Raw genomic sequence first — 8089 nt, forward strand, 5'->3', positions numbered from 1 at the left:
TCTCTGCTCTATGCTGTGTGTGTGTGTGTGTGTGTGTGTGTGACCTGTCACGGCGTGTGAGGAGTGCTCATCTCATACGTGGACATCCGTCTCTCGTGGGCTTTTGGCTCAGACGGTTCTCCATATGGGAGTCTCAGTGGGTTTCTGTCCACGGTGAAGAACGACCCATCTCACACACGCCCCTGACCCGCTGAGCCGCTGATGGATCAGAACTTTCACCACCACGTTAACTTCACCCTCGCACACACACACACACACTGACAAAAGTACCCTGGAGACACGGTTGATCATTACTAGGACAATTTACTTTCTTAAGTCTATTTTTAATTCTATAAACCGTAATAAAATCTTTTTTTTTTTTTTTTTAAAGTATGTCCTGGCTTCTTTCTTTTTTCTTCCCGTCCTTCTTGTCCGTGGTTAAAGGGGCGCTTTAGTGAAGTTTATAATATTTAATAAACACTACACAGTAATGGTTGCTGGAGATGACAGAAAGAAACGAACTGTGAAGGAAAGAAAGACATAGAAAGGTTATAAAAGTTTTAATTATTCAGAAGTTAAAGAATTGAACAAAAATTGAATTTCAACTGATAATAACTAACATCATCTACAGCAGCCGACCAATCAGCAGCTTCTTTCTTTCTTTCTTTCTGTATTTCCCCCCCAAATCTGTCCTTCTTTTATTTCTGACATTTGTAAAAAAAAAAAGATAAAAATGTTGATATACATTGATATATATTGAAACATTTTTGGTCAAGGCTTTAAAATTCTCTCATTCATTTATTTGTTCTTGTTTTTTTCCTTCATTCTTTTCTTCTTGACCCATTTATTCATTACTTTGTTTTTACCTTCCTTTTCTTCGGTTCTTTCTTTCTTTCCTTCTTACTTTCTCCACTCGAGAAGTTTCCTCCGACTCTTTCCGAGCCTCCGGTTCCCCGTCACCTCTGTAATCACATCACATCCTGTATAAAGTAAGAGATTAATCATCGCTGTCGTCCGCTTTCTCGACGAAACGAGCTGAAGGCGGGAAAACGAAACCAAAATTACGGAACACAATCCTCCTTAATGTTATTTATTTACTCCTCCTTCTGCTCCTCTTTGGCTAATTCTAATGAAGAGGCCTCGGATGACTTCATTTGGCGTGGCGTTAATTGGGTTTGGTGCCGAGTTTTTGGCCCGTGTTTTGCTTTCCCGCGCCCCCCTCGTTAGCCGGGACTTTAATTAGACCTGGCACTCGCCTCGCTGTGATAAATGCCGGCGTGATGAATGGAAATGCAAATGCAGCGCGTGAAGTTCGGCCCCCGTCGCCCCGTGGCCCAATATCATTAACACTGTCCTGCTGTCAGATCCATCATTGTCACAAACTCGGGGTGATGTTTTGGGGGTGGGGTATTGAAAGGGTGATGGGGTGGAAGGGTAAGTCCACCGAAAGAGAGTTGTGTATAACTACATCAAACTGTTCACTTAGTACACAAATTTGATGGAACTGGATAAAATTCAACATCGTTTTGATTGTGAAATTGTAGAAAATCCAGACGTTCTCATAGCCGAGATTGCGGAAATGTACAAATTTCCTCCCCAGATTTCGACTGAATAAGTTTTCAAACATAAGCCACTATTCTGGACCTTCTACGTTTTACTTCCCTTCGAATTTCACCTTTTAGATTCGACTTTAAACAGGAATCTAAAACATCGACGGTGTTGAATTTCTACGTCTTGACTTTCGAATATAAACCCAGTATGATTGAGTGTTTCACGGGGGTTTTTTTTAAAAAACTTACCTCAGGATTTTCAAAAGGATACAAAAATTTCCATCTAGAATCTCTGCATTTCCTACGACTACAGAAATACTAAAACTAAAACCCAAGAAATTCTAGAATTTAAAACATCCGATGTAAAACTGAACAACAATTTACACCACAGAACGTGTACACACCTAAAAGTTCCAGCTATAAAGCCAATATCCTACAAGAATTTTCGAGAAACCGGTTACGATTTTCATTAACTTCAGCATTGTTGCATTTTAAGTATAGTTTCAAATACAAGTCTAAAAACTCAACATTGTAGAATATTAATCGATTACAACACTGGAGAATTTCCGCAGACTAGGAGTTTCGAATTTAAACCCAACGTTCTTGACATTTCACATTGTAAACCTGCCTCAGAATAAATAAATAATAATAATAAAAAAAATCGACTACAATTTCATTACCATCATCTAGAATTCCAGCATTTTTTTTTAAATAGCGATCACGACAGAAATTTTTTCCACACATTAAAACTCCCAACAATAAATGGTAGAATTTCAACATCCAACAAGCTCACGCATCAGCCGTGACGATCGAAAGTTCACACGGTTTCACATTTTCACCTACACGTCGTAATGATTCATTAGAACTTCCATTACGATTCGTGATTTCGGCATTTGCGCATGTTAAATAAGTGGAAAAACCTCAACATTTTAACGATCGACTTTACTATCGTAGAATTTCTGCATCTTAGGGGCAGAACTTCTCGGGTTATCGTTCCTATAACAGCATGCCCCCTACGTGTGTTATTAAAAGTTAGTTCCTGTTGCCAACTTAAAGGAGCGGAACATTTTTCTTCTTATTATTATTATTATTAAACTGTTCAAATTCTAGATGTTGAAATTGTTTAAAATTGTGACCAGTGTTTACTTGGGCAGAGTTAAAACAAACAAACCAACAACAACAAAAAAAAAAACAACGAAATGGTGGTGAGCGCGTGTCAGAGGTTTATCTTACACGACATTAGAGCAGCGCAGCTTTGTCGGACACCGCGGCGTAAATAATTTAGCGGGGGAAAAAATAAAAGGAGCCGTCAGACTCGTGACATTTGTCCTTGTTGTTGTGGCTGCAGTCTAACGTGGCAAGGTTAAAGGTAACACGGGGAAAAAAAAAGGGAGGAAGGAAGAGGACACGCCGTTTCTATAGTGACGGCTCATACACCGTGTGAGATTGTTGATATGGTGAAGTTTTCTGTAAGGTTTGTTTCACATTCACGGAAGGAGTCTCCAGTGTCAGAGCGAAAGCCGCAAGATATAAAACAGCACGTTTTGTAATCGATGGCAGATTGCAGCTGTATTAGAAGCATGAAACTCTTCAGGACGTGGTGTTGTAGAGAACTGATCAACCTCGGCGTGGATTAACGCGGCGGTATTACATTATTACAGGTGTCTGGTCTCACAACGAGAATATCGAAACGCTCGGACATTTATCCGCGTTCGGAGCACAGCTCGGGGTTACGCCTGCTTCAGGGGAGACATTTTTAGCCAGTGTAACGAGGGGGTTTAATATCCGATCTCCCGCTGTGCTATTGTGCGCGCCGCATTGTCGGGGACGGTTTCCAAACACGGAGGAGCATGTAGCCGGCGCCGATTCCACTCACTGCTGGTTAGCGACTCCCTCTGCAATTAGCGAAGCCAGCTGCTACCGCTGGATGGCCTCGAAGTGTTCAAAACATTACCATAAACATGGAGTAGTTTTCACGACAGCTAAGTCTGAGGTGAAAAGATTAGCAAAGGGTTTGGACTCGAAATGTTAAACAATTAGCCTGAAACATGTGGTGATTTCTACATCTGTTAGTTAGCATGCGGCTAGCGCAATAATAAAAATCAGAATCTAAATTTTTTTTTTTTTAAAAAAAGCTTTACAACTGTTAGTTGAGGGTGAAGTCCTTAGCGTTTAAACTCAAACCAATGTCAAAGCCTCAGACATGGTGTGATTTCTATAATAGATTAGCGATTAGCATGATTCTGGACTAATGGGACAGTGATTAGCGATTAACGAGACTTTAAATGTTAAAGAATATACGATTAACACGGCTTAGCGTTTAGCAAGGGCATGGACAAACAATTAGCCTCAAACATGGTCCGATTTCTATATCTGTTAGTTAGCATGAAGCTAGAGCAAACTGTTGAAGTCTATATAATAAAAAAAAATACTAAACGTTTAACAATTAGGCTTATACTGTAACACTCAGTTGAGGGTGAAGTGAACAGAGGTGAGGATTGTAAACAGTGATTTCTGTAACAGATTAGCAGTTAGCATTATAATTGGTGCAATTTTATAACAGCTAGTCAAAGCTGAAATGATTAGCAATTAGCAAGATTCTAAATGTTAAAGAATATACCATTGACGTGGCTTCGCGTTTAGCTAAGTGTTCCTCAGTACATGATGATTAAACATAAGCTAGGTTAGCAACGTGACAAAAACAACACAAGATACTTACATCCAAGATGAAGGAGTGTTAAGTTGCTAACTCACCCAGTGCCTTGCTTGCCCAACACATCCTACATCAGTAGATCTCGTCACAGCTGGATGCACAGCAAAGCTAACGAGCCAATTACAGGAGCCGCCTCATTGGCTAATCCAACTAACACGGCTAACTAAGGACATTTTCAGCCTTTGTTTGTCATCACCACTGTAACAAAAACCAAATAAAATCAACACAACAAACTCAATAACTTGGTTAATATTATTAAAAATATTAGCTATAGGTTGGAGTTTTAAATGTTCAAATAAAATACTATAAACATGGAGTGTTTTTTTTGTTTAATAACAACTTAGTCTGAAGGGATTAGCAATCATGCTAAGAGATTAGCACAATGGTGTGGACTCTAAATGTTTATACTTAAAAATCAAACAAACATGGAGTAGTTTTCATAACAGATTTTTGAGCGTGACGTGATTAGCGATTAGCAAGGGCTTGAGCTCTAAATGTTAAAGAATTAGCCTTAAACATGGTGGGATAAACATTTTTTTTTTTTTAGAACAGCTAGTTGAGGGTTATATTGTTAGCATGAGGCTGGGTAAAAGTTTGGGCTGTGGTAAAGAATTAGCCTTAAACATGGGGCAGTTTCTATAACAGCTAATCAAGGGTGAAGTGATTAGCGATTAGCAAAGAGTTGGACTATACATGTTAAAGAATTAGTTTTGAAGATGGTCTGATTTGTTATAGAACAGCAGAAATTTATCATTAGCTCGGTAGGTATGTATGTGTGTGTGTGTGTGTGTGTGTGTGTGTGTGTGTGTGTGTGTGTGTTTTAAATAACAGCTAGTCAGTGAAATTAAAGGATTAGCGATTAGCAAAGGGTCAGACTTTAAATGTGAAAGAATTAGCCTCAAACGTGATGTTTCTCATAACAGCAGAGTGTGAGGTGGTTAGCGCTTAGCATGATCGATTAGCATGATGGTTTGGACTTTAAAGTTAAATTGATCATTAATATGGTGTCTTTTTTTTTTTATATAACAGCTAGTGAAACGATTAGCGCTTAGCAAGGGGTCGACCTATAAATGTTAATGAATGACAGATAAGTGTGAGGAGATTAGAGTGATTAGCGCAACGGTTTGGATTGTAACTCTTAATAGATTTTTAATCACAGCTGAGAGGGAAATGATTAGCAGTTAGCATGAACCTGGAGCAATGGGTTGGACTCTAAAGGTAAAGAATTAGTTATAAATACGTCATGGTTGTTAGCGACTAGCGAAGTGAAAAAGAGCAAAAAGAACTGTTTGTTTTAAAAAAAAAAAAAAAGCATCTTGGTGTGGTTTTCATAACGGCTGTGATTAGCGATTAGCACGATTTTATGCGGATTTCTCAGTGTCTGGTAGAAATGTGTGAAGTGATAGCGATTAGCATGAGGCACAATAGGAAACGGTACGTTAAAGATGAGCTGGCTGAGTGCGAATTGATTGACGTGTTAAAATAATTAGCTTGAAACCTTGTGGTGGTGGTTTAAAAAATAATAATAAAACAGCTAACTGTACGTGTGAATTCAGGTCTGATGTAAATGTTAGCAAGTGCCTTTGTGTGAAGTGATTAGTGATTAGCGTGATGCTAACAGCAGAAATGCCAGTGTCATGTCTGTGCCACGTTGCTGGCGGTCGCCCTTTTCGCAGCCAGACACTGAACTCATCTAATACGAGGCCGTGTTTGTAATCAAATCTGTCATTAAGAATTCATCGGATCAAAAGTTCAGCGGCCGTTGTTGCTTTGTTGAGTCGAGCCCTGGGGCCCTGCTCAGGAGATGAAGCTAAATTGAAGTGCGGAGGTGCTGCTTATAAATTATTCCTGCTAGGCTACTCTGCTTACGAGGAGGAGGAGGAGGAGGAGGAAGAGGTCACCGCGATGACTAACCGAGCTTAGTGTCACCTACAACGTAACCCAATCACCGACACAACCCGGGCAGCCTGCGCAGGACTGACCAGAAACTCGTAATGAAGTGCTATGCTAACTGTAACAGTACAGTCACCTCGGAAAAAATCATTTAAAACACTAGATTATCCAGTAAAAATAATAAAACTAATAATTAGCACTACACAAACAAAACCGTGCCATTACTAGCATACGTATCTAGAACAATCTTCCTAGAGTAAATAGATTGAATAATAAATAAAGGTCAAATAAAACACAGCGAGAACACTACAAGCACAAAGTAAAGTATATTATGAGCAGCTACTAGCAAAAAAAAACCCCAAAAAACAACCCAAAAACATTCTGCTGCTAGCAATTAAAGGTAGCTAGCAAATTACTAGCGCAAAGGGAATCGCGTCAGGAAGCTACTAGCCGAACGAAACTGCTGCTAATTTTAAACCGAATCTCAGCAGGCGTATAACCTGAAACCAAATGAAACTCGTGAAGGAATGAATGTCGTTATCAAGCTCGAAGCAAAGGTAGTGAAAGTACAAAAAAAAAAATCCTGACATGAAATCGTATAGCTAGCATGCGATTAGCACAAAAGACTATAAACAAAAAGTTACAAATATGAATGTGCTAGCAAAAGTTTAAAAAAAAAAACAACAACCCATATACTACATGTAAAGTGCTAGCATAAATACAGCTAACACGCTACGCTCACAAGTGCCATCGTGGGAAGTTTAACTGTACGCCTAGCATTTAAAAAAAAAATTCAAATTGCTAAGTTAAATGTGGAGTTAGCTAACAAAAGTCGTTAGCTTTATTAGCTTTAACCTAGCAATAACCTCCTGTTGTTGTTTTTTCTCTCTCGAAATGACGCGGAAATGCAAAACAAACAACAACCCATAATCAAAGCATTATTTTAACGAACTTTTAATTAAAAATGCGATTTTTTTTTTTTACAGTTACAATTTTAACGACAAAAACATCAGCGTAAAAACGTGTCAGATATTTCTAAGATTTGATAAACGATCATGTGTATTATATATGAATATATTTATTGACATAATTATAGATTAAACCTTATTAAGAGAGCATCAGAGATGAGTTTTTAGACAGTGGAAATTTAATTAAAGATCCGTATCACAGCTACGCTGGAGTTATCGGCGCGTATCAGCGATGCTCGGCGAGGTGAGGAAGTGACATTTTAGACGTGTTTTAAGTGCAATGTTCGCCTTTCATGCGTGGATTAGAGGGACGAGAGGAACGGCGACGGCCGTTTGATCCGTCGGCTTTAAAGCGCAACATCAGGACGCGTAATTAAACTGTTGGAGCTCGATCTGTTACGTGTTTCAAGTCACGTAGCTCTCCATTTTTACATTTATCTTCTCGGATCAACACCAGGAACGGGGTTTATGTTGGAGAGATGAAGCTCCCGTCATATTACTTTACATAAAAAACGTTCATAAAAAAATGACAATAATTATAATACAACTCATAATAAAAATAACAACGATAACAACAATAATAACAATAACAATAAAAATATAACAATAACAGCAATAGTAATCGTAATGATAATAACAATAACAACAATAATAATAATACTTATAATAATAATAGTAATAATAATAATAACAATAATAATAATAATTATTATTATTACGACAATAATAATTATTATTATGATAACAGAAGTATAGAATATAACTGTATACAAACTCTATATAAAGTTATTCATAAGTTAAAGCTATAAAAAAAAAAAAAAAAGAGAGGAAGTACGATTAAAAATTTATTAATTAAATAAATACTTTTTAAAATGTAGGATAATAAAGTTAAATAAAAAATCAAACAAAATTATTAAAGTACTTTCCATTCAAAATAAATAAATAAATAAAGAAGTCAGAACTTCTTTAGAATAATGACATAAAAA

The 8089-nt window shown here is 37.6% G+C and overlaps 1 long non-coding RNA gene across 2 annotated transcripts; it reads right to left on the reverse strand.

The window, feature by feature from the left end:
• Positions 1 to 283: 283 nt before the first annotated feature.
• On the reverse strand, positions 284 to 4442 carry LOC108263304 (uncharacterized). 2 transcript variants are annotated; one of them, XR_008396757.1, is made up of 4 exons: positions 4249 to 4442; positions 846 to 959; positions 600 to 683; positions 284 to 500 (listed from the first exon to the last, which is right to left on the reverse strand). It is a non-coding gene; the product is annotated as an uncharacterized LOC108263304 (long non-coding RNA). The 2 variants fall into 2 exon arrangements; XR_008396750.1 differs by having other exon boundaries at positions 846 to 941; positions 4249 to 4436.
• Positions 4443 to 8089: the final 3647 nt, after the last annotated feature.

The sequence above is a fragment of the Ictalurus punctatus genome, chromosome 1 (genome assembly GCF_001660625.3).
Source record: "Ictalurus punctatus breed USDA103 chromosome 1, Coco_2.0, whole genome shotgun sequence".
Classification (NCBI taxonomy): Eukaryota; Metazoa; Chordata; class Actinopteri; order Siluriformes; family Ictaluridae; genus Ictalurus; species Ictalurus punctatus.